The sequence below is a fragment of the Giraffa tippelskirchi genome, chromosome 12, assembly GCF_054371585.1.
Source record: "Giraffa tippelskirchi isolate mGirTip1 chromosome 12, T2T-mGirTip1v1.2.pri, whole genome shotgun sequence".
NCBI lineage: Eukaryota > Metazoa > Chordata > Mammalia > Artiodactyla > Giraffidae > Giraffa > Giraffa tippelskirchi.
In genome coordinates, this window is record NC_137286.1 from 115,229,850 (window position 1) to 115,256,878 (window position 27,029).

The 27,029-nt window shown below is 40.0% G+C and overlaps 1 long non-coding RNA gene across 2 annotated transcripts in view; it reads right to left on the reverse strand.

Annotated features, from left to right (window-relative positions):
• Window positions 1-281: 281 nt before the first annotated feature.
• The window catches only part of LOC145530100 (uncharacterized), a 123,473-nt gene continuing 96,725 nt past the window's right edge, over window positions 282-27,029 (reverse strand). The window contains exons 2-4 of one of the 2 annotated variants that reach the window (XR_014071449.1): window positions 4,180-4,303; window positions 2,932-3,086; window positions 282-1,518 (exon numbers count right to left, since the gene is read on the reverse strand). This is a non-coding gene — a long non-coding RNA (uncharacterized LOC145530100). Of the gene's footprint in view, window positions 1,519-2,770; window positions 3,087-4,179; window positions 4,304-27,029 lie in introns of those variants that run through there. The other variant, XR_014071456.1, reaches the window with a different exon arrangement.

Consider the following 27,029-nt stretch of genomic DNA (forward strand, 5'->3'; position numbering starts at 1 on the left):
CATTCTAGAACCCAGAAGCCAAAGACTTCCAAACACAAAATTAATTTCTCCTGTGCCCATTCTCTCCGAGTCTGCATATGACACAAACACAAAAAAAATTGGATTAATACATGCGTGTACCAGGGAGGACAACGACCAGAGTTGATAGCACACTACCTTTATCCAAAGCCCTTCAAAGTCTTAAGAAGTGACTGGTAGAGGGTTTTCAAATTTTTTCTGGAAGGCAAATGAGGTAGCTGTTTTTTTAAAGGGGTCAAGAAAAGTCAGTCACAGCCAAAAAGGAAATTTGCATTTTTAATTAAAGAAAGATGGAAATTATACAGAAAAATACTGTGGTCGTAAAGTAAATAAAATGTGGCTTATGGCAAAATGCACTTTTATGTCATTCTCCTTTAGGTAAGACAGTATTTCCATGCAGTAATATATTTTTAGGAGGGTAGCAATCACCTTTTCCATCTCCCTTCCTATTTTACATTAGAGTTTTTTTCCAAGGTCGTTAAAATGAAAGAATGACAGTAGACTTTCTTATCAACAGCTTGTTCCAACAGATACAATACATGGGTTGGGGATCAAAAAGAGCATGAGAAGCATTTCTGCCAACATTGTAGAAAATATTGAACATCTGCTATATCTGGGATCCTGGGAGTTGTAATTATAATTTTTTGAAATCTGTACACAAGAGTTATAAATATTAGAACCGTAGCCTGTGAAAGCCATGAAATATTTAACTTGTTTGGCAGGCTTAAGCAAAGCTCATAAACTTAATTTAAGCAAGCCAAACACTATAGTTTTACCAATTTTATATCTTTCATGTCGTTAGTTAGATAAATTAAAGCAAACTCTAAAACAGCCTAGAGATTGCCAACTAGAAGTCCTGGGGTATACCCAAAAAAAAAAAAGAGAGATGCATTTCGAGAATTAATTAATTTTACTATTGGTTTACCTTTCACCTTTTCTGGTTATCCACACCTGTCAAGGACTCCTTGGTTTGGGGATGGGAGGGTGGGGGAGATTTGCTATCAGGAAATTGCTTCAGGGTAAGTAAAAAGAAAAACAGGCATCAGGCGTCTTAAGCGGGTTCACCACGGGCATGATAGGAACCAAAGGCCACTGGAGATTTCTTCGAGTGTCAGTTCAGTCTGTCAAAAACCCATTTGCCACCCTGAATGAAACTCTTTCCAGCTTGAAACCAACGGCCTGGTAAATAGCTCTGTGCTGCTCCTAAAGGTAAGCTGAGAGACTAAGGGAGTGGAGAGAACCCAGATGTCCATCTTGTTAGCTCTGTGACCCAGTTACACAGCTGAGACACGCCATTAGAAAGGAAGCTTGGCTAGAACATGTTCTGTCTTTCACAGATTTAATACATCACAGCGATAAGGGGGCACAGAGGATGAGATGATTGGATGGCATCACCAACTCGATGGACATGAATTTGAGCAAATTCCGGGAGATGGTAAAGGACAGGGAAGCCTGGTATGCTGCAGTCCATGGGGGCACAAAGAGTTGGACATGACTTAACTGAAAAACAACAAAATGATAACCAAACTGACTTCACACTTGCTTTTTCAGTGGTAAGTATAGAGTTGGCCAAAAAGTTCGGTTTTTTGGTAAAGATGTCACAGAAAAATCCGAGTGATATTTTGGCCAACCCAATACAATTAGCTTCAACATCTCTTCCTCTCCACCCACTCCATGCTCCCTACCCTTATCCCAGGCCCAGAATGGTCCCCAGTAAGATACTCAGCATAAGATCATTCCTGTTATAAATTCTGAGTGAAGAAAATAAATGATGGTGCTACATTTATGTCATAACACTTTATTTATAAGGTGTCTTTTCGCAATGGAACCTCAAGGCAAGCCTGTTTATGTGTAAATGATTCCTACAAATTAAAAAGCACATAGCCACAGAAAAGAGATAAAGTGATGGGGTGTGCCCACGACTGCACAGCTGATGGTCCTGAGCCTAGCCTGAGTATCTCCTGAGACTTGCTTGGCCCAGCATGCTGGTCACAGAGGAGGCAGCCGAGTCACAGAATGCATGCCCAGCAGAGGAAGAGGCAGGAAGGAACTGAGGGTCTCTGAGTCCAGAGTCCCATTGGTGATGCCCCAAGAGCCCCTGGCTTCCCTCTTCTGGCGCTTTTCAGACTCAGTATCTCTATTAAAATTTCATCCTCCTCTATCCCTGTCTTGTCTCCCTCTCTTAACCCCAACAAAGGACTGAAACTGGCTGTCAGCGCCGGGGCTTGCCACAGTCACAACAGCCTTTGTCAACGAGTTAAGAATCTACAGGAATCCCCTCTTTGCTGTCTCTCCACTCAGTACATGAGAGCAATCAAATGCATCGGCTCAAAACCCCTGGCTGCGAATGCATAAAAGAGCCAATGAATAGGAAAGTTCAAACGAGATATTTCACTGAAATATCCTGCTGATGTCGTTTTATTCTGCATTTATGAAGATAATACCCATGCCCACACAGCCTCTTTCTCCCTGAAGGAGAGGGTTGCTATCACACAGACTGCCGACACAGGGGAACCAATTCAAGGCAAAACTGAAAGTTCCAATTCAATCCGATTGGCCCATGTCATATGTCTGGGGCCCATCCGACCGGGCTTAGAAGAGATCTGAAAGAGCCCGCATGAGTGGGCAGAGGTCCACACAGGCAGGAACTGATAGAAGCCTCAGGTTTACTCAGATGGGAAGCACGCATTAAGGTTTTTTGAGTGTCTCCTGTGTGCAAGGCTTTTTATATAGGTTTCTTAATTCACCTTCCCTTTAAGCTTCTGTGATATATTTTAATAGTAGTATCTCCCTTTTAAACAGACATTAAGTCATTTCCTTAAGGTTGAAAAGCCAGTCTAAGTGGAAGAGATAAATATTGTATGCAAATCCACAGCAAATGGAAATTTTAGAGAGAATCTACATTCAACACACCCTTGCGAACTCCAGATTTCTATGCCTGGGGGACATAGAGCCAGGATGAAAGGGAATATGTCAATTAGGCTGTCCTACTTCGCAGGTGGCTCAGTGGTAGAAGAATCTGCCTGTAGTGTAGGAGACGCAGGTTCGATCCCTGGGTTAAAGATTCCCTGGAAAAGGAAATGGAAATCCACTTCAGTATTCTTGCCTGGAAATCCGTGAACAGAAGAGCCTGGAGAGCTACAGTTCATGGAGTAACAAAGGGTCGGACACGACCTGGCAACTAAACAACAGCAACCAACCCCTTCCCACATCCTTGGGACAGCTGTGGAGATGCTAAAAACAGCCCACGTGCTAGTTCTAGAAGGGTCTCTATGCAAGCAGATGGGGCTGTATTTCCTCTGCTGTGTCTTTCTTCCAGTCCCCCCAAAACTGCCGTGGTCCCTGGACAGCATGGAGAGTGTGCTTCCATATCTTAGCAACAAAATGGTTAGGTACTTGACAAAGCAAGGCTGGAGAACCAAGGCCCCTTGTCTTTTGTCTTCCTTTTGCTCTTCATCATGGGTAAAGTTTTTTTTTTTTTTAAAGGACCAGAATTAAGACACAAAGACTTTCAAACACAGAAATTAAAAGACCTAAATTGCCACAATTTGACATGACTTTTTTTTCTTTTACAAAAAGTAAGAGATCAGTAATTCCAACAGCTTGCCAAGGTGTTCAGTTTAGTTCTCACTTGAAGCTGAGAACTGCCTGCCTGCTGCCCTTGTACCAAGTCCATGGCAGGGCATCACCTATGGTTATACAAACAGGTTCAAGGTCCCAAGGGTCAAGTCTGGGAGGCGAGTGCCAGGAAAAAAAAAAAGAAGAGCAGGAGTTTCCGGCAAGAGTTGCAGCCTATGAGCCTTGGGCTCCTGGGTGCTCACACCTCACCACTTTTATCCTCTGGCTGCACAGAGGCAGTGTAGGCTCGGAGCCTTTCCAGGATGGTTGTGTAAAAGGGAAAGCTGTGACTCCTGAAGGACCGAGTAGGGCAGAAACCTCTCTGCTAGGACTACTGATCAAGTCACCACGTCTGGTGGGAACCACATTTTCCACTAAGATTGCTGGGCTTGTTTACATGTGTTTTCTTATGAGCTACAGTAATCTGTTCACAAGAGACAGAAATCCTGGTAAATCAATCCTTAAAGCCTGTTGACATTTGTCCACTTGGCAGATCATAAAAGCCCCTTGAAAATCACAGGAGCCAATGTGTAAACCGCTTACCAAATCATATGATGTCAACGCCAGGAGAAGGCGTTCTGCAGGATAAGATCACTGAATCGTGACTGCCTTCCGAACACAACTTTATTTTGGTCTTGGGTTACATGTGAGGTGTTGCCAAAATCAACTAAAAGAGAGACAAAGACATATGAATTCAGCCCAAAAACTCACTTTTAAGTTCTCTGGTATTCAAAAAGACTGGAGATTCTTTATGAGATGGAGTTTTGCATAAACAGTCTTTGCTAAGGAAAATTTTCCCTAAATATCAGTTAAAATTTAACTAGCTCCCTGTAAATATTTCAGGAACTAGTGCCAGAAATGATCTAGGAGTTTTGAAAGACAAAAAAAAAAAAAAAAAAAAACTAGCACTAGAGAAAGCCTCATAGCATAAATACACAGATAATATACACCCTGAAATGGTTGATGGCAATCAGACTGCAAAGGGCTAACAGTTCAAGATCACTGCCACCACTTTCCCCAGAATATCTCCGAAGAGATTGCTCAGGAGACTTGAAAAGGAATGTAACAGAATAATTATGCATGAAGCATTGATAAATGCTCACCATCTTTAGAGCAGTACAGGTAAATCTCTACCAGAAGCTGTTATGCCTGAATTGAAGCTTATCCCAGGCTCTTTGACAAATCGAGTCCAAAGTCTAAAACCATCTTTATATATCAGGGTAATCTCTCTAGACTCCATGTTCAATCTTCTGCCTTAGTTGCCTAACACTTAATTGCACGTATTTTGAGTCTTCCATAGAGACAGGGCATTAGTTTCATTACATCTCTCCACCGTTTCACAGGTTGTGCTAGATCTTCAGCTAGACAGAAAACTGAGACTCGAAGAGAGAGAGACTGAGCCGAGAGGGAGGGGCGGGGAGAGGGAGAGAAATGGAAATGGATGCTCCTGTGTGAAACCAGGTGAGGAATTCCCTTGATGTGCGTGCACGCCTTGTATCAACAGTCCAGCTAACAATAAGGAGTCGCCCCAGAGGTCTCCAAGGTGACAGGGAAGCCCTTTGTGTATAGGGACTTCTGTGGACAGAAGGGGTATGACTTCCTGTGAGAGGAGCCTGGTTGGAGTTTTTGACCTTATCCAGGGATCCCTCATCTTTACCTGGTGACTGCTGTAAAGGTGTTTCTTGGATTCCAGGAAAGGGTTGTAAGTTCTACACCAGGGACATACAACATCGCTGAGTCTCACAGTGATGAGGAGTCTCACAGGGGCATGGGTTCAACACCCAGCTGAATGCCCACATCCCTGTCCAGGGTCTCTGCCCCTCTCACCCAGCCTGTAGAGACAGAGACCAGGAGCATCCTATCCCAAACACAGCCTTTTTTTGATCTTTGGACAGCTCTGACTCTTCAAAACCAATTTTTCTGGGAAAACAAAACTCCAGTGTATTATCTACTCACGGCATTAGTTTTATTCCCTCAAGATCCTGAAGAAGAAATGGAATCCCTCTTTTTGATGAAATATGAAGCAGAATTCAGGGCTGCAGAGTCAGCTGTCATATGTGACTTTGGTAGCCTTTCCTCCTCATGCTTCACAATTTAGGAGAAGAGACTGTCTGGGCTGCATGCAGCTACCACAGCCTGGGCCCCTTTGTTTGGGGACTCTGTGACCCGCTCAGTAGCACCCTACCTGTTGGTCCCTTATGGAAAACAGCTCTTCACAGGTTTATGTCAGTTGTGCTACCTATACTGATGGAAGAGGTTTTCAGTTTAATCCAAATGAAACATTCCACTTTTCCTCTCTCACGCCCCATACATTTGGTGGATGACAATTACAAGCCAGTTCCACATTCTGTGCTAAGTTTGGGGGCATTCAATGATGATCAAGACACAACCCATGTCCTCAAGGAGCTGGTTGTCTAGAGCAAAATCTAAGTGAGTAAACAGGTAGGTCTATTAATCATGGTTAGAACCACAGGAACTCAGGCAAAGTGCTCCAAGTTACAGGCAGTCCTAGAAGATCTGATGTTAACAGAATGCCTCCCCAGCAAAGGGAATTGCTTTTAGAAAAGCCCAGAGTAAGGAGAGAGCATGATGTATTCCTGGAACTGGTCAGGACATAAGGCGGATAGGAAAAATATTTATCAATACTGTATGATTGTATCTCTGCCTGTAAGACATGCGTATGATGTTGTGATCACCACAAAGACTTTATACATTAAATTTTGTGCTTGTCTTAAGTTATTCTTGAATATTAAGGATTAAAATACATTCAGTTATTCAAAGATCTAAGCACTGAGATTCAAGAAAAGATAAAATGTTGTTCTTGGCTTTGTGGAGCTCACAGTCTGGTGGAAGCAATATTTTTTTTTAACTTGCGTGTTGTCCAAAGCAATATTATCAAATAGTAACACTGGTTACTCATGAAACATTCATAAATTGTTTGGGGTACTTGCGTTGAACTGATAGTCTTCCAAGACAGAAACCCAAAATAGAAATCTCCTACTCCATACTGTTCCCTCTCCTGCTAATCAAAAGTAGTAATAGTAATCAAAAATAGTTATTCCTCTCCTTGAATGTTAATCAAACATCAGAGTGTACTTTGGTCAGAGATTAGTTCAGTGAGTGTTCATTCTATTGACCCTTGAGAGTCTCTACAAAGCTAAAAAAGATAAAAAGCTGAGTTCAGTTGGAGGGGAAACTGATGTGTGTGGAGTGTGGATAGAGCAAAGAATGGAAGGAGAAGCTCCCTGGGAGAAAAATCTGCAAAGAAAGGAAATCATCACTGGCAGTTAAATGTTTACCAAAAAGGAAAGACCAGTGGACTAAAGTAAGGAGGCAATTTTGATTAAAGAAAATGTTCTGGATTCTACTTAAAACCTCCCCCTAAATCCATTCAAGGACTGTCTTCTTGAAATCTTATTGTAAACCAATTTCACAGCTTTGGCACCATTGACACTTTGGGTTGGGTAATTCTGTGTTGTGGGAGGTTGTTCTGTGCATGGTGAGACATTTAGCGGCATCCCTGGCCTCCACCCACTTCATGCCACTAGCACCCCAAACACACACCAGTTATGACAACCAAAAAATATCTCCAAACTTAACCTAATATCCCCTGGGAAGCAAAACTGATTTGTTTCAAGAACCATTGATTTAAACTAATAGGGACAAGGAGACAGGACATAGCCAAAATACAGTGAGACAATGGAAGGAATCCTTATGACAAAAATTACTGTAACCCCATTACTGTAGATTACAAACATTCTCCCAAATTCTTAACCCAAATAAACTTGAGGGTCTATCTGACACATGTGCACATACAAAAACATACATACAAATGAAGTAGATTTTTCCTAACCATCTTTATATTGTGTTAGAACTAAGAAATAAGTCATGTGCTCTGTAATATAAAAATTAAATGGATTTCAAAATCATCTTCCTGGGGTTTCAGAATAATTTCATGTTACCATATCTCTGTTGGAAAAAAAATGTATCTCATCAAAACTATTCCAGAAGCACCTCATTTTGATAGGAAAGTACTTTGTGATGATTACCTAATAGGCAGCATTTGTTGAAATGCTTTTAATAGACCTTTTTTTATCACATGCAAAGGAATTTCAATGCTAGTTCAGTCTCCTGTTTCATTCTGTCATGAATCAATTTGTAGAGACATTTAGAAGTCAATAATCCACTGCAGCTTTGATGACAGGTGATTAATTTCTACATTTTAGAGACATAATAAGATTTAGCAATAAAAAGGCCTTGAAGTAACCTACCAAACAGCTTTAATCTCAGCCTTGGGACTGTTGCTAAATATGAATGCTTGTACACAAATGTGAATGATTTAAGTTAGTAGGTTTTATTGCAGACTCCTTGTGTTTTCATATTAATCTTGCTTTACAATCAGGCTATCTATACAATCAATTTATGTTGGATATTTTTTTCCAACACAATGCTTGTGGGGAGGAGGGGGCTAACAAATTATTTACACACAAAGGGTTTGTCCTACAAAAGAAGTCATTTTACATGCTTATTGCTGAGGGGATGACCGATTTTATCGGTGTGGCAAGGAAAGAGAGAAAAGAAGTGAAGGTGGCCTTCAAGAGATTTAGACAGGGGCTACGTTGGGGAAATGGATGGTGATGAATGGTGAATGATAATAGCTAACCTTCCTTCTGCCAAATCAGTTGCTCTCTTCTTCATAATACCAATCTTTTCATCTTTTTTACTCTTAAAATGAATGGAAGCTTCAGATTAATTTCTAATTCTTATCAAAAAGCTTTCTATAGGGCTTCCCTGGTGGCTCAGTGGTGTACAGAATCTACCTGCCAATGTAGGAGACATGGGTTCAATCTCTGGCCCGGGAAGATCCCACACACCCAGGAGTAACTAAGCCCTTGCACCACAACTGAGCCTGTGCTCTAGGGCCTGGGAGCTTCAACTATTGAGCCCTTGCTTTGCAGACTACTGAACCCCACACACCGTAGAGCCCATACTCCACAACAAGAGAACTAGAGAGTAGCCCCTGCTCGCCACAACTATACAAAAGTCTGTGCAGAAACAAAGACCTGGTGCAGCCAATAAATAAATAAAATTAACTTTTTTAAGAAAAGCAAATGCTGCTAAGTAAATGCAAGTTCTACCAAGCAGAGTGAAATTAATCTAATCTAAAAAGAAGAGTCCGTGTTCTACTGCCAAGGAATGGTAAAGACCCAAATGTGGACGTTTGTTTAAAAATAAATGTATAAACACAGATGGATACATCTGATGTTCTACATAGATTATCCTGTCTGACCAATAAATGGTATTTCTTAGAAAACACTTTAAGGAGACATTTCAAGTTCGGTCAAGTTGTGCCGTGCTTGTTAAATCTTAGTAGCTGGAAGTTTCACTTTATTCTGACATGTTTTTGATGTAAGTGGAGGACCAGTGCTGAAAGTCTTTATTGAAGAAATGTTTCTTTTCTCTTGTAGAAAGGAAATGACTAGAGAAGAGGTAGCTGCTTGACACAAGTACCAAAAACAAAAGCAAAAAAGAGAGGGGAGCGGGGAGACAGCATGCTGCTGGGAAAGATCCAAGAACAGGGCATGGAGACAAAAATAAAAGACTGCTCAGGAGACCACCCAACAAACGAAAACTCCAACTCATCCCCCATCACTGTGCTCTTTGCCTTTCCCAAACCCCACCATCAAGATTTCGCTTTCCACGTTATTCTTCTTAAAGATTAGACATCCGTTATCTTTGATTCTTTCTTCTTTTTTATCCAAACTTGGGCATGTCTTCCATTAAAGTCGTTCTTAAAACAGCCTCTTCTTCTTTAGTCCCTGAGTTCGGACACCAAGCCCTTCTAAGTAGGTTATCTCGCACCTTCAAGCGGGCTTCACTGCGTCCTCTTTCACCCACCTGGCTTCCTCTACATCTGCTTCCAGACTAACCTTCCCACAGGACTCCTCGCTCACCTGTTTACCTTGTCTTGTTCATTCATACTTTCAAAGAGCAAATCTGAGTGCTGTAGCCACGCGTTCTGGGAAACAAACTCACTCAGAAGAACAATGCAGATAGTGGAGGGCAGTTCATTACACCGGCGGGCTTAAGACAGAGTCTCCTCTTAGCCAAGGAATCTGACCAGTTTTTGTGAAAACCTTATATACCCTAAGTGTACATGTTCAAACCCACCTCCCCAAATTTTCTGAAACTAGTCTGAACAAAGGAAAAGAAAGATACAGTCAAAGTTAACCTGTGATTCGTATGCCTTAAACCTGTGATTCATATGCCTTAAGCCTAGGTAGTTAACAGTGGACAATTATCAATAGGCCTGTGGTCATACCCCAATAAGCATAATAGAATTTATGATTCTATTTGGTTACACAGGTAATTAGGGTATTCTTTTAGGTGTCAGAGAGTCTAGGTATGAGCCCTGGGGGTCTTCCATCCAGAGGGGTCTGGTTTTCCAGTTAGTATGTCGTTTGCATAGATACTGGGCATATAGTTCAAAGTCTGCAGTCCGGCCCAAGATGGAGTCCTGCTTTCAAGATGGAGTCTGTTCTGTTTCCTCCTTCATGAGCAACTAATACATGCTGGGCACTATGGTAGAGACTGGGAATTTAAAGATCATGAAGACACAGTGTCTTCATTCAAATAACCGAAACCTGTTCAGAGACAAACACCAAAGTGACCACCAGAGTGGTGAGTGCTGTAACACATCTGTGTGTGTATCTTCACAACATGCAATGGGCGCTCAGCTGAAGTTGTTAATAACATCTCTTAAGGAGAAGACATCGGGACTGAATTCTGCCTACTCTTACCAGGGAGACAAAGCAGATCATGAACAGAGTCTTCCTTTCCTTAGGATGGCCAGATAGACAAACAGACGGGATGTCCCCCTTTCCTCCCGACTCGTTTTCTCTTCCTTTCTTCCCATCTCTTACAAACTTCTTGAAAGACTAGTCTATGCTTGCTGCCTTCCCACTTATATCTCAATCCACCAATTTACTGACACACTTTCTGAAAGAAAGTTGCTGCTGCTGCTGCTGCTGCTAAGTCATTTCAGTTGTGTCCAACTCTGTGTGACCCCACAGACGGCAGCCCACCAGGCTCCTCCGTCCCTGGGATTCTCCAGCAGGAATACTGGAGTGGGTTGCCATTTCCTTCTCCAATGCATACATGCATGCTAAGTTGCTTCAGGTGTGTCCGACTCTATGCGACCCTATGGACAGCAGCCCACCAGGCTCCTCTGTCCACCGGGCTTCTCTAGGCAAGAATACTAGAGTGGGTTGCCACTTCCTTCTACATGGCTCAAAATAGCCTGGAGTTAAAACTCCCCTCCGGGTCCTCCCCACCATTCTATGCAAAACAAAGAACTCTCACCCAAAGAAAAAAATGGACATTAAGGTTGATTACGCCCAGCTCCCAGCCGGTCCCAGCCTGTGGCTGATCTCCAGAATTCCTTGCCCCAGCCGTTTAAGAGATAACTAATCTGAACAACCTTGGAGAGGAACAGGCCCCCTTAAGATGGTAGATTTCTACATATATGCCTATATATACTTACTCTTTTCTTGGGTTAGTGCAGCAGCTCACTAATCTGGCTGCTGCCCCTTCTCGCCTCATTAAAAGTGATCTGTTCTTGTAAAGTGCCAGTCTCGTTCTTTCTCCAAACCTCTCTTTCTCTAATTCCCTTATTCTACACTTTCCCTCACTTAGAAAATAAGTGACCTCCTAGATGTCAAATCAAACCATCCCTCTTCTTCCTTATCTTCCTGGACCACCCTTGCACGTAAAACTTTTATATATTTTCTCACTTTAAAGACTATCTCCTGGGCCTTAACACACATTCACAATTTCTTGCACACCTTCTCCTATCTCTTGAGATATTTTGTGAGTTCTACTTCTTTACCTACCTTTAAAGGTTGAGTTCCTGAAAGATCTCTTTTCACAGTATGCCCCTTCCTTTAGGGCAGGTAATCATTCTCATGGTTATTGCAGCACCTTTCATTATTCCCCATCAGTCTCCAGCCCAGACTTCCCTTCTGAAGTCAGAACCATTACATCTGACTACCTATAAGGCAGCTCATACTATTATATCTAATTCCTGTAGAACATATGTCAATGGGCCACAACATATTGTTTTTTAAAGGGGAGGCAAAGAAGACACAAAAAAATGAAAAGCATGTTTCATCTAGATTAATTAGATCCCTTAGTCAAAGAGCTGGTCTGTAAAACAAAGAACACACACCAAGGAGTTACACAGGATATTCCAACTATGAAAGGAAGGGAAGAGGTATCCTAGTACATGAATCTAGTAAGTAATCTAGATTGGCCAAATAGAGAACTTTAAGCCATACATACATACACCCAGGCACACGCATGCATGCATCTGTTGATCTCTCTTTACACTTAAAAATCTTGTACAGCTCTTCATTTTAAAGATTATTTAAAATGCAAAATCTAGCATTTATTAGTGTTTCCAATGACCAGTTCTAAATGCATTATACACATTAGCTTATTTTAACTTTGGAAAAACCTGATAAGCTAGATACTATTATCCTGTCAATTATACACCATACAGAAAACAGAGAAAGAGAAAATGAATAATTTGCTCAAGGTTTGTCCAGATTCAGGTCCATCCACAAGATGCTTCAGCTTGTACACAATTAAAAGGACACAAGAAGACAGAAGCTGTAAGGATGAGAATCTGCATGCACTGAATCCATTTCTTCTTGAGGGTCCAACTTAATATTCACTCCTCACTGCCCTCTATCCTTGCCCTGAGTTGCAGGGAAGAAAATTTCCTCAATATTCTCCCACATTCCATGCTCCCATACATTGGTCAGTCTATTCTTGAAAGTGAAAATAGCTCAGTCACGTCTGAGTGACTATACAATCCATGGGATTCTCCAGGCCAGAATATTGGATTGGGTAGCCTTTTCCTTCTCCAGAGATCTTCCCAACCCAGGGATCGAACCCAGGTCTCCCTCATTGCAAGCAAATTCTTTACCAGCTGAGCCACTAAGAAAGCCCAAGAATACTGGAGTGGGTAGTCTATCCCTTCTCCAAGGGATTTTCCTGACCCAGGAATCAAACCGGGGTCTCCTGCTTTGCAAGCAGATTCTTTACTAGCTGAGCTACCAAGGAAGCCCCTCTAATGCATTTAATTTTCTCTTGCTTGTCCAAATCCTTTCCTTTCCTCAAGCCCCATTTATATCCCGGACTCTGAAACTTGTCTAGACTTCCTTTGGCGTTATAATAAATATTTCCATGCATTAGTTACTTGTTCTTGAGTTGTTTTCACGTGTTCATTTTTTCATTGTTTTCATGTGCCAATTTTTCCTCATTAAAGTATAATTACCTTGAAGACAGAGAACCATCTTGTGTTTCTTCTCTGTAACTTCATGCTGACATATAAGGCTATCAATAAGTACTTGTTTGAATGGTTAATGGATGAAGGACAATCAGGAGTAATAAAATAAATAAATAGAGACAGTAAGAAATGAAAGATCTTATACAAGTATATCTTGAACTTAATATATTAAGGCATTTTAAAATTTTTTTATAAATTAACATACAATAATAAATACAACAGTTAGAACTGGACATGGAACAACAGACTGGTTCCAAATAGGAAAAGGAGTACGTCAAGGCTGTATATTGTCACCCTGCTTATTTAACTTATATGCAGAGTACATCATGAGAAACGCTGGGCTGGAAGAAACACAAGCTGGAATCAAGATTGCTGGGAGAAATATCAATAACCTCAGATATGCGGATGACACCACCCTTATGGCAGAAAGTGAAGAAGAACTAAAGAGCCTCTTGATGAAGGTGAAGGAGGAGAGTGAAAAAGTTGGCTTAAAGCTCAACGTTCAGAAAACTAAGATCATGGCATCTGGTCCCATCACTCCATGGGAAATAGATGGGGAAACAATGGAAACAGTGTCAGACTTTACTTTTTTGGGCTCCAGAATCACTGCTGATGGTGACTGCAGCCATGAAATTAAAAGACGCTTACTCCTTGGAAGGAAGGTTATGGCCAACCTAGATAGCATGTTTAAAAGCAGAGACATTACTTTGCCAACAAAAGTCCGTCTAGTCAAGGCTATGGTTTTTCCAGTGGTCATGTATGGATGTGATAGTTGGACGGTGAAGAAAGCTGAGCGCCAAAGAATTGATGCTTTTGAACTGTGGTGTTGGAGGAGACTCTTGAGCGTCCCTTGGACTGCAAGGAGATCCAATCAATCCATCCTAAAAGAGATCAATCCTGGGTGTTCATTGGAAGGTCTGATGTTGAAGCTGAAGCTCCAATACTTTGGCCACCTCATGCGAAGTGTTGACTCATTGGAAAAGACCCTAATGCTGGGTAGGATTGGGTGCGGGAGGAGAAGGGGACGACAGAGGATGAAATGGTTGGATGGCATCACCGACTCGATGAACATGGGTTTGGGTAGACTCCGGGAGTTGGTGATGGACAGAGAGGCCTGGCGTGCTGCAATTCATGGGGTCGCAGAGAGTCGGACACGACTGAGCGACTGAACTGAACTGAGCTGAATAAATACAATAATAACAATTAATTTTATAATTAGCATACAATACTATCTGCAGATTAAAGGATTTTTAAAAGGTCATCTCATACAAATAGAAGCAAGACACTTCTAATAGTTTCACAAGTTTCATAAAATCATTTTTTGTGTGTTCCAGCTTATAAAATAAAGCTGATATGAGATGAAGGAAGGATGTTAACTTTGATAAGAGTACTTACTATATGCAAGGTCTCCACTATGTGTTTTGAAGTGTGATACCTCAAATAAGCCTTATAACACTCCTACAAGATATTATCAACCCATTTTTACAGATAATGAAACTAATATTCAGAGAGGGCAGGTAACACTCCCAAGATGAGACAGCCATCAAGTTGAAGAGCTGTACTTTGAACTCAGGTCTAGCTGAACTCTAGCCAATCTCTTTTTACTGGTCGTTCTTTACGCACTGTAAGGTGATGGTTGCTTCCTTGACTTTTGTAAAGCAAAGCCAACCCAATGCTTTTCTAAAACTATGCAAAGAACAGCAGAAAAAAAAAGAGTGCTCAGTTCTTTTTCTCTTCTGAGGTCAATCATGGCCAATCAACATCAATATCCATTTTGATCTCTACAAATACCAAGAATCTCCACACTTTCTCTACATCTATCAGTATGTATGCTGAGATCCCACTTTGGAGAGTAAAGATGGCAGATTCATATATATATACATATATCTTAATTATACATAATAGTTTTATATAATATCTAGCTAATGACACATAATTATATATAACCTAGATATTACATATATATGGATTTAATGTATACAATCTAGAGATTACCTCTTCAGTAACCCTTTCAATATACCCAACATGCAAAAGTGAGACAAACAAACTTTTTTAGAAATCACTTTCATGAAAAGGGGGCAATGAAAACCACACTGAGGCTGCTTCTTTGCTGCCAGTGTTCAGCCTGAGCCCCACATCTGACCGGGAATCACAGTCACCGGATAGGGTGGAAAGAGCACAGTGTGTACTTTAACAGGGCCAAGTTCAGCTTCTGGTTCTGCCATTTCTGTGAGCCCCTGTTTCCTCATCTGTAAAATGGGGACAATAAATGGAAGCATGCCACGAAGATTAACCAAGATAATTTACATAAAGTGAAAGTGAAAATCACTCAGTCCTGTCCGACTCTTTGCAGACCATGGACTATACAGTCCGTGGAATTCTCCAGGCCAGAATACAGCAGTGGGTAGGCTTTTCCTTCTCCAGGGTATCTTCCCAACACCAAGGATCAAACCCAGGTTCCCCGGCATATTCTTTACCAGCTGAGCCACAGGGGAAGCCCAATTTACATAAAGCACCTGGCAAACAGTAGGCAGGCATTCAATAAATAATATTTTCAGGATTTCCCAGGTGGTACAGTGGTTAAGACTCCTCATTTACATTGCAGGGGGCATGGATTCGATCTCTGTCAGGAAGCTAGGATCCCACATGCCCTGTGGCATGGTCAAAAAGAAAAAAAATTTAATCTCAAATAAATATTATTTTCCCTCTCCAATGACAGAAACTTTCTCAAAAGAGGGTATTCATTCTCAATGTATGTGCAAGAACACATAGAGGAGAATACAGTCAAATTATTATTCAGACAAAATCTGACTGACTAATAAAATATAAATAATGTAACTAACAAAATATAAATTTTGATGATTGCTCTAATAGATGAAAGGATCAGAACAGACATGCAGATATAATAGAAGTATAACCCATCAAGAAATATAAAGGTAAAAAATTCTTAATTTGATAAATACTGCAAGAAAAATATTGATTCTAACGTCTTTCAATTATTTACTTTCATAGATTTACCATTTGTAGATGTAGCATAGGGACGAAGAAAATTATTAAAAATCACAATAGCCCAAGTAGCGACTCTTCTGTAATGTTGTCTGATTTTGCATGATCTTAAGTATCGAAAACATATATCAAAAATGGAAACACTGCTGAGACAAAGGACAACTATTCGCTGGGTTAAACTCAGAGAGCTGCGGCGCAGTAGCATCTGTAATAAAACGATGGCTGCCTGTTTTTTCACCAATGTCAAATTATTGTAAAATACGGAGGAGAAGAGAGGAATCAAATCTTGCAGTCCTCGAAATCTGATATGAGGTCTATAAGCAACCCTGTGCAAGACAGGTAGCTTTTACAAGAGGACAAACACACTGTGAGGGAATGAATCAAAGCAAAGGATTAGATAATTGAGGAGGTGACAACACATCAGATAGCGGGTGGCAGAGTGAGGTATGGAACAGGAGTTGCCTGCCCAGTAACACACAAGAAGAGTTATGACATTTATGCATTTTCATTTCTACAGGTGGGAACCTCAAATCATTCCATGGGCTAGCGTCTGAGTACCTCTAATCCAAGCCTGCCAAGGCTCAGTTGATATACTCCTGCATCGTCAGAGATGGACCCCACATATTTTCAACACTATTTCTTTGGTCCTAACAAGATACATTTTAAGTCCAAATAACCTGTAAATTCAAAGCTTATTTTCTACATTTAAGAAATATGCCCATACAGGTTCTATTATACATGGCCATCGATCCAGGAAATACTATTTGACTCCCTACTCTGTGTCGGGTTTGTGCAAGACTATTGTTTTATAATTTCATATTCAATCCTATCAGCCATGCTCTGCTGTTGGTCTTATTTTCTTCTTTTAGTAGTTGATAAAATAAGAAAGAGAGACTGTGACGTGCCTAAGATGATGTATTTTTTTAACTTTTTATTTTATATTGGGGTATAGCCGATTAACAATGTTGTGATAGTTTCAGGGGGACAGCAAAGGGACTCAGTCATACATATGTATGTGTCAATTCTCCCCTAAACTTGCCTCCCATCCAAGCAGCCACATAGCATTGAGAAGAGTTCCCTGTGCTAAGATGATATATTTTAGAAGAATGTTTCTGCCCCGCATTCATACCTCTGATTGCAGCTGCATTGTTGGAGGAGGGGCGGGACTCAGAGGTCCGGGCCGTATGCTGATCTCACAGTCCTGGAGCCCCAAGTGTCTCCTCTCTCCTCCCAGGACTTTGAGCAAGGATCTCACATCCAGGAGGCCTCACCAAAGCCAGGAAGCTTTGGGCAACATGTTTTTTTATTTTGTTTCAGACAATGGATTTGCTCTTTGTTAAAGCAAATGATACAAATGAACTTATTTATGAAGCAGAAACCAATTCAGAGGCAGAGAAAACAAATGTATGGTTATCTAAGGGAAAAGGGGATGGGAAAAGGATGAATTAAGCCTTTGGGATTAACAGATATACACAACTATCTGTAAAATAGGTAACTAACAAGAGACCTTCTGTGTAACAGGGGAAACTATATTCAGTATCTTGTAATAACCAATAATGGAAAAGAATTGAATATGTGTATATATATATATATATATATATATATTCACTCATATCACTTTGCTGTACATATGAAACTAACACAACACAGTAAATCAACTATATTTCAATTTGAAAAAAACATAAAGTTTGACAATTTTTCTGTCTTAATTTGTTTACTATGTTTTATAAATTTTCAAGATTTTCTCTTCTTTGCCTTTAGCAAATGAAATAACAGCCTATGACTCAGAGGCCTAAGGATAAACCAGCAACAAAAGATAATTAGCCCTCAGAATAGATTCCGACCCCTCCGAACAGACCTCCATTCCAATTTTAAATTATCCTCTTGACCTTAAAGACGGTGCTCTGTGGGAATGAGACACCTAAAACCACTGCTCTTCATAACTCAGTCAAGATATGAATTTAAAGATTCTCACAGAATGGCAATAAATCCAGATCCAAAGACAGTTTGGGAAAGCTACAGGAAAAGTGTTGCTCACTCATCTCAAGGACTTTTCAGTACTTAAAGAGCCTAATTGTTTAAAATTCAGGATATTGAATTTAAAGGACTTTTGGAAATTAGCCAGATGCCCCCCCAAATCTGTATTATAACCTTAGGAGACATCAAGGAAAGGTCAGGCTTGGAGAACCATCGGTGTGATCTTGTTGGGACCTAGCTGGAAGACAAAATGATCCAAATTTTTTATGGCAATCAATGTAGGGAGTCATGTTGAATGAGAAACAAATATACTGAGGTGAGTGAAACAAAATTAGCCCCCATCCTAGCTACAACTCTACCAATCTTTCATCTGAAGATCTTGCACTCATAACTTTGGGGCATTTTGTTGTTTCACTCGAGAATGTAGGCTCCTTGACTAAGTTATTTGGAGACCTCGTTCATGATTCAACTTCAGTATAGCCCAGTTAGACTTCTCCATCTTGGCTTCAGAATGGCATTATCTAATATTAACTTCTCACCTCATTTCATCCTGAAAGCCAAATAGAAGCTGGTTGGAGTCTGGATAATTTCACCAAGGTCTTTAGGATGAGATTTGTCATAGCTCTGTTAGGAAAACACTTCTTTCAATAGAATAAATTTCAGATTTTTATTGAACAACTGAAGCATGACCGGGAAAAAAAGCACTGTGATAAGAATATGCTCAGTTGCTCAGTCTTATCCAACTCTTTGCGACCCTCTGTCTGCCAGGCTCCTCTGTTCATGGGATTTTCAAGGCAAGGATACTGAAGTGGATTGCCGTTGCCTCCTCCTATAACAATAGTACAATATAACAATACAAAGTGCTGTTCTTCCACCAAGTACAAGATGCCGGGTAGGTGGGTGATAACTGAGAAAGGAGCAGGCTATAGTCCATGGTGTCACAAAGAGTTGGACACAACTGAGCGACTAATACACACAGAGTAAATAAATGATTACTCTGTACTATTTCCCCAAGAACTAGAATAAGAGCTAACACACAGTAGGGCCTCAACACATATTTGATAAGTGGTTAAATAAATGAAGAATTAATGAATGTGATTCAATCTCTTTGTTTTGTACAAAGACCCATAAAAGCTACGGAATTTGTCCTGAACTATTAGTCAACTGAGGTTAAACACAGAATCTCTAAATTTTTGCCTATGTTGCCGTGTGACTTTCCCTGTTACTAGGTTTGTTTTGGTTTTAATATTTAGAAAATACAGGCTTTTATTGAGCAGGATATAAAACAATTGAGGTACTGATATCTCAAGAAGCTATAGCACACAATTTTTCAAATGTGCCTAATTACAGAAATCACTGGGAATGTTTATTAAAAATAAGTCCCCAGGCTTCTGATTCCATATCTCTCACCAGACAAGTCCTGGAAACATTGCCCTAACCAGGTCACTGGAGAGGGGAGGGGTCTCCCTTTGCTCTCTGCAAGGACACTTATTTCCAACCAGAGAGAGGAGTTGGGATGCAGTAATACAGGATGCTTTGTTTACTGCTGAGAAGTCAAAGGACACTGATGAGAGCAGTCAGGAGGGTGATTTTGCGGGCAAGAAAACACCTGGGAGAGACAGCACTCACCTTTGATTTATTAATTAAATTCATAGAAAGGCAGCTTCCCTAGAGGTCCTGCAGCTGCACATGCATCCCTCCACCTTCTTATGAGAAAAAGAATGACCCAAAGGCAGACTGAGGTAGGGCTTTTCTTTTCTAAAAACTAAATTTCAACCCCACTGCTAGGACTGGTACTCAGTCATCTATATTTTCTGTATCACTTACATGGGCACTTTCACCATAGCAACCATCGGCTAGAAAAGGTGAAAATATAAATATTCGCTGAATGAATGACAGGAGAGTTTTCTCTTCAACCATTAGTACTAGTGTATGAGAATTAATCTTGACAGTCCTTTTCTGGAGTCATTATCATTGCCTTTCAAGACTATGCAGACTATAAACTATATTATTATTGATGTTAAAAGAGAAAATGGAGCAAGAAGAATAGGAGGTAGAGGATTTAGCAAGTACTCATGCTAAAATCCTTAGGGAAAACAAAATGATCAGAAAAAGTAAACTTAGGCATTGTAACTGCAGTCTAGTCAGCGTACCAGTGAAGGACAATATGTAGACCTGTTTAGTGTTAGTCACTCAGTCATGTCTGCCTCTTTGCAAATCCCGTGGACTTGTAACCCACCAGGCTTCTCTGTCCATGGAATTCTCCAGGCAAGGAAACTGGAGTGAGTTGTCATTCCCTTCTCCAAGGGATCTTCCTGACCCAGGGATTGAATCCCCATCTCCTGCATTGCAGGCAGATGCTTTACCATCTGAGCCATCAGGGATGGTAGACCAGCTTAAGAGGGTTTCATATCTTATTGTTTGCAGTTTTCATGAACTGAGCTAATGTGATCCTAGCAAATTGTATGAACACAGCATGTAATTGCTACAATGCAAGTTTTACAGGGTAAAGCCAATGTCTCCTTTACCTGCTGTATCCCCAGAGCCTAGCACATAGCCTGGCACATGGCAAACACTCAGTAAATATTGGATAGATGTGTAAATGATAGATGCATGGATGAATCAATGGGAGGGTGGATGGATCTTGGCTATATGAGGGGTGGGCGTATACATACCTACAAATATCCTATGCCCTTTTCATCTTCAGGAGCTAAGCTGTTCTAAGTCTCTGAAACCATGGTGAGATATGGAAGATGGGACCTACAGGGTTGTAGTCAGTAATCCTCTTCATAAAATCATCAAGACATTAACTGTTGATGGAAGACCACTGCATTGGTCCCCTAAGGCTGCCAGGGCAAAGTACCACAAACCGAATGGCTTAAAGACTAGAAATTTATTATTTCACAATTCTGGAAGTCTGAGATCCTGCTGTCAGCAGGACTGATTCCATCTGAGATCTATAAGGGAGAATATGTTCCTGCCTCTCTCCTCAGCTGGCAGTCTCTGGCATTTATTGGCTATAGATGCATTACCCACATCTCTGCCTTAAGGATCAAATAGCATCTTCTGTGTGTTAGTGTGTGTGTATGTGTGTATATGTCTCCACATTTCTGCTTTTTATAAGGACACTGCTGCTGCTGCTAAGTCACTTCAGTCGTGTCCGACTCTGTGGGATCCCATAGATAGAAGCCCACCAGGCTCCCCTGTCCCTGGGATTCTCCAGGCAAGAACACTGGAGTGGGTTGCCATTTCCTTCTCCAATGCATGAAAGTGAAAAGTGAAAGTGAAGTCGCTCAGTCGTGTCCGACTCTGTGCGACCCCACAGACTGCAGCCTACCAGGCTCCTCTGTCCACGGGATTTTCCAGGCAAGAGTACTGGAGTGGGTTGCCATTTCCTTCTCCAATAGTAGTCATACTACATTAAGGAACACACCAATGACCTCCTTTTAGCTTGGTTACCTCTGTAAAGACCCTTTCTGATATACCGGAGGTTAGAAATTCAACATATGAATTTGAGGGGAACACAAGAGGTAACAACAAGTTATGAAAAATAAGTACCTCCTACAAAACTTATTATCTGCAACAAAGTAAAACTAAATTGCTGTTTAAGCTTCTCATTGACTGGAAGACAATATTCCACTAACAAACGGATAGTAAGTAAAAATTAGTACAAATTACCATTGTTACTTAACATTTCTAAAACATCATTGATATTTTCTTAATTTAATTGTTCTCTACTAGTTTAGTGAACATATCCACTCACTGTTTAAACACACAATTTTAGTGTAGAAATATTATAAGAGCCTGAATAGCTTTACTTAAACATCAGTTAGCTCTCATCATCTTTTACATTTAATGGCTAAATTTCTCCAGTACTGTGTTTTTAAAGAATCTAGCTACCAAGGTTGGAAAATAAATATCATATATTATGTTGCATGTATTTTGGAAAGATGTAAATATGAAATAAATTTTAAGTTCTGACCCTTGAAGAGATAAAGTTCTCAGAAAATTTACTTAACCAAATAGCTTGTTTCCTAACAATGATGAATAACAGAGATTGTGCTATTTATAGAAGTGATTTAGCTGGATATACACAAATGATAAAGTTCAGCTCACTTTATGTGAGAGCAATTCCCCTTATGATGAAGACAAAGAATTGTTAAAGGAATCACCAACAGAAACTTTTAAAAGCCTAGATATGTTGTATAAGTCACATTCATGGGGAGTCTGATGAACACGGAACGGAAAAGATCAAATTCATTGTTATAGTTACAGTCATGGTATTTGGCACTTTTGCTCTATGGAAGAAGCATTAATCATATCCTCTGAGTAACTTACACTCAAAAAGGAAAAAAAAAAATATGAGGGCTCAATGTTAAGTTGTACTCTCAGAAATGCAGGGAAAATATATGAATCATACAGGCATAGACTCTAACTGGGAAAGTAAACTAAGAGGGAAGAAATTCTAAAAATAAAATTGACTTCACTTTCCGAGAGTTATAATTGATCTTGAAGAGGAAGGGAATTTTTTATAAGTAACCAGGCTTTGATATAAAATCAAGGATCCATGTACATTTTCTACAAATGGTCCAATAAAGAAATACACTAAAGACAGTTTATTTCTAAATATCAGCAATATTCAATTAGAAATATGTAATTTTTAAATCCCACTCACAATTGCACCAAAATATATAGAGTATCTAGGAATAAATTAAACACAAAATATGCAGATTTACATGAAAAACCACAAGAAGTTTTTAAACAAATAAAATAGAAAAGCATAGAAGTTATTAAGATGATTTAATACTGGTTAAATGTCAGTTCTTTCTTAATCTACAAAGTTAAGAGTTTTTCCACTGAAAACGTCAACAGAGCTTTTTGACAAAATGAATCTAAAGTTCTTCTGGACGAATAACGTGCCTGATAATCAAGGATATTTTTAGAAAGAAAACTGCTTAAGGATTTGCCCTGGCAAATACTAAATGTATTTTTGTAAAGCTGTTGTAGGTTTACAGTAATTACATGAGTTCAATAGACTACAATGTACACACTGACACAACTTAATGTACGGCTGGCAAAAAAACAAAAAAAACTATAAACTTAGACTGTACTTTCAAAAGAGGAAAGAGAACACTGACAGAATAGACTTTATCTGAAGAAGGGGAGGTTATAAATTGGACTGACTCAGTGATAGATGTTTGACCCAGGGGGATTTCTGGTGTTTCTTCCCACCTTAAAACACTATGAAAACCAAGCCTATTCCTTCTCCAGCAGATCTTCCTGATCCAGGAATCAAACAGGGTTCTCCTGAATTGCAGGCGTATTCTTTACCAGCTGAGCTACCTGGAAAGCCCAAGAGTGAATGCAGATGACTACAATTCTACGTCTTCTTTAAAAATTTTCACCAGAGACCCCATATCTTATCAGAGTGCTCTAGAGGTCCTTGTGGCAGGTAAATGGGAGGAGAAATGGCTGCATTCAGGTTTGTATATCAAAAAGACCCCTTGGCAGTGGTATAATGGATTAGAGGAGGACCAACGTGATGGTTATTATAATAGGCCAAACAAGAGGGCTGAAGGAGCAGAGTGGCCGTGAGCGTGGACAGGGAAAAAAAGGATTCAAGAATTATACAGAAGGTAAAATTTTCTTGGTGATCAATGATATATTAGAGGAAGTATGAACAAAAGTCCAAGATAATTCACAGGTACTGTCTTAACCAACTGGGTAATAAGGAGTAAAGAAGAGTGGGTTTAGAGAGAAAGACAATGAGTTCAATTGCTAGGTCTTTATTTTAGGAAAGAATCTGCATTTTTACGTATTTTATGTATTTGGTAAACTTTTTTACATATTGGGGTTTCCCTTATAACTGTAATTGTAAAAGGATTCTGTTGCTTTTAAAAAAGATCGAGAATTTCTGGATTTGAATGACAGTCTTTGCTTAGTTATATCAATTCTCATTTTTAGAGGGGGAAAAGGTGTTTATAAAGTTATGCGATTTTCATTTTTATACATAATCAGTGTCAAATATGAACATTTTAGCTCCAAGACTTGTAATCCTAACCTTGGGCTCAGATCACTAGACTGCAAGTGGTTCAGAACATTCCAAACATAAACTCTTACCTGGTAAGGACTTGAGAGCTTTCCTAGTTCAGCTCTTGGATTGTACAAGCGTCTGAGTCCCAGACATTTGTCCTGGCTCTCACAGTGAGTATACTAGTAGAGCTCAGATTAAAATCCAATGGAGTAAATCATAATCAAGCATGTGACCCATTGCTGTACCCTGCCTCACCACTGGGTGCTGAATCAGTCAGTAGAATTAACATCATTTGATGACACTTTAAAAATAAATTGCAGCTTCTATTAACAAAACAGATTAAATGTATCATCTTATTCAATCCTCACAAGTCCATGATTTAGGAATAAGATTTCTGTTGTACACATGAGGAAACTAAAGTCTGTAGAAAATAAAGTAACTTGCTCAAAGTCACATCACTAGTAAGTGGACTCAGAGATGTTGAAACTACAAGCTCTTTTCCCTAATGGCCCATTTACAAAAAAATGAGTTAAACACATATATATATAACCCAGGAAGAACTAATGCTTTATTTCACAAAGGTCTGTTGCAAGATAGTGGAAAATAAAACATTCAAAGTTTGTGTATCCTACGAAAGTTAAAATTTTTAAAACTGCTTACCTAATACATTTACTTTGACACCCTAGATTACCTTTAATACTACGCTTGCCCTGATATACTTGACCTCTACTCATAGAAAATGAAACGCAGCTCGTACAGATTAATTTTTAGATCTCTTTATTCAAAGTAAAGAATAAGCCAGAATCAAATTTTGGTATGTCTAATATTTATGCTTGCAAAGACAGTCTGGCAAGTGTCAACACTGGGTGTAAATTAGCATTATGGAAGATCAGCAGGTATTGGTGGAAAAGCTGTCATCAATAAGAAAGTTCTGTGTGCATGCTTAGTCGCTTCAGTAGTGTCTGACTCTTTGGGACCCCATGGACTGTAGCTAGCCAGGCTCCTCTGTCCATAGGATTCTCCAGGCAAGAATACCAGAGTGGGTTGCCATGCTTTCCTCCAGAGGATCTTCCTGACCCAGGAATCGAACCCTCATCTCCTGCGTCTCCTGCATTGTGGGAGGATTCTTTACTGCTGAGCCACCAGGGAAGCCCTAAGAAAGTCCTGAAGTGAACTGAACTGAAAATGCTCAGTTGTGTCCGACTCTTTGCAACCCCATGGACTGTAACCTACAAGGCTCCTCTGTCCATGGAATTTTCCAGGCAAGAGTACTGGAGTGGGTTGCCATTTCCTTCTCCAGGGGGTCTTCCCGGCCCAGGGAATGAACCTGGGTCTCCTGCATTGTAGGCAGATGCTTTACCATCTGAGCCACCAGGGAAGCCTATATAACCATAAACACTGCTTCAGAATATCATTTTAAAAATATACAGTGCCCCCTGTTTAGACTATGGTTACTTTTTAACAGTATTTCTGAAGTTCATTTTTTGAAAATGTATAAAACTAGTTATTTTTCAATGGCACAGTCCAGAGAACTCATTTTCTAAACACAAATTGAAATAATTGGCCAACATGGTAAGAGAAAAAATAAGTGGAAACCAACAGCCCTGGATTCTTGTTCGAGGCAACATGGCAGAGTGAATGAGGGCAAAGACTTGCCCAGTGACCGGCACTCCAACCCTGGCACTTGCTAAATATGTGACAGTGGCTCTGTTGCTCAACTTTAGGATGCCTCAGTTTTCTCATCTGTCCAGTGGGGATGATAATATACCTGCTTCACTGAGCTATCAGCAGGATTAAATTTATACTTGTAAAGTATATTTAACTCAGATGACCATTATATCTACTACTGTGAGCAAGAATCCCTAGAAGAAATGGGGTAGCCCTCATAGTCAACAAAGGTGTCTGAAATGCAGTACTTGGGTGCAATCTTAAAAATGACAGAATGATCTCTGTTCATTTCCAAGGCAAACCATTCAATATCACAGTAATCCAAGTCTATGCCCCAACCAGTAATGCTAAAGAAGCTGAAGTTGAACGATTCTATGAAGACCTACAAGACCTTCTAGAACTAACACCCAGAAAAGATATCCTCTTCATTACAGGGGACTGGAATGCAAAAGTAGGAAGTCAAGAGATACCTGAAGTAACAGGCAAATTTGGCCTTGGAGTACAAAATGAAGCAGGGCAAAAGCTAACAAGAGTTTTGCTAAGCAAATGCACTGGTCATAACAAACACCCTCTTCCAACAACATAAGAGACAACTCTACACATGGACATCACCAGATGGTCAATACTGAAATCAGATTGAATATATTCTTTGCAGCCAAAGACAGAGAAGCTCTATACAGTCAACAAAAGCAATACTGGGAGCTGACTGTGGCTCAGATTATGAACTCCTTATTGCCAAATTCAGACTTAAATTGAAGAAAGTAGGGAAAACCACTAGACCATTCAGGTATGACCTAAACCAAATTCCTTACGATTATACAGTGGAAGTGAGAAATAGATTCAAGGGATTAGATCTGATAGAGTGCCTGAATAACTATGGATGGAGGTTCATGACATTGTACAGGAGGCAGTAATCAAGACCATCCCCAAGAAAAAGAAATGCAAAAAGGAAATATGGTTGTCTGCGGAGGCCTTACAAATAACTAAGAAAAGAAGAGACACTAAAGGCAAAGGAGAAAAGGAAAGATATACCCATTTGAATGCAGAGTTCCAAAGAACAGCATGGAGAAATAACAAAGCCTTTCTCAGTGACCAATGCAAAAAAATAAAGGAAAACAATAGAATGGGAAAGACTAGAGACCTCTTCAAGAAAATCAGAGATATCAAGGGAACATTTCATTCAAGGATGGGCAAATAAAGGACAGAAACAGTAAAGACCAAACAGAAGCAGAAGAGATTAAGAAGATATGGCAAGAATACACAGAAGAACTATACAAGAAAAATCTTAATGACCGAGATAACCATGATGGTGTGGTCACTTACCTGGAGCAAGACATCCTGGAGAGTGAAGTCAAA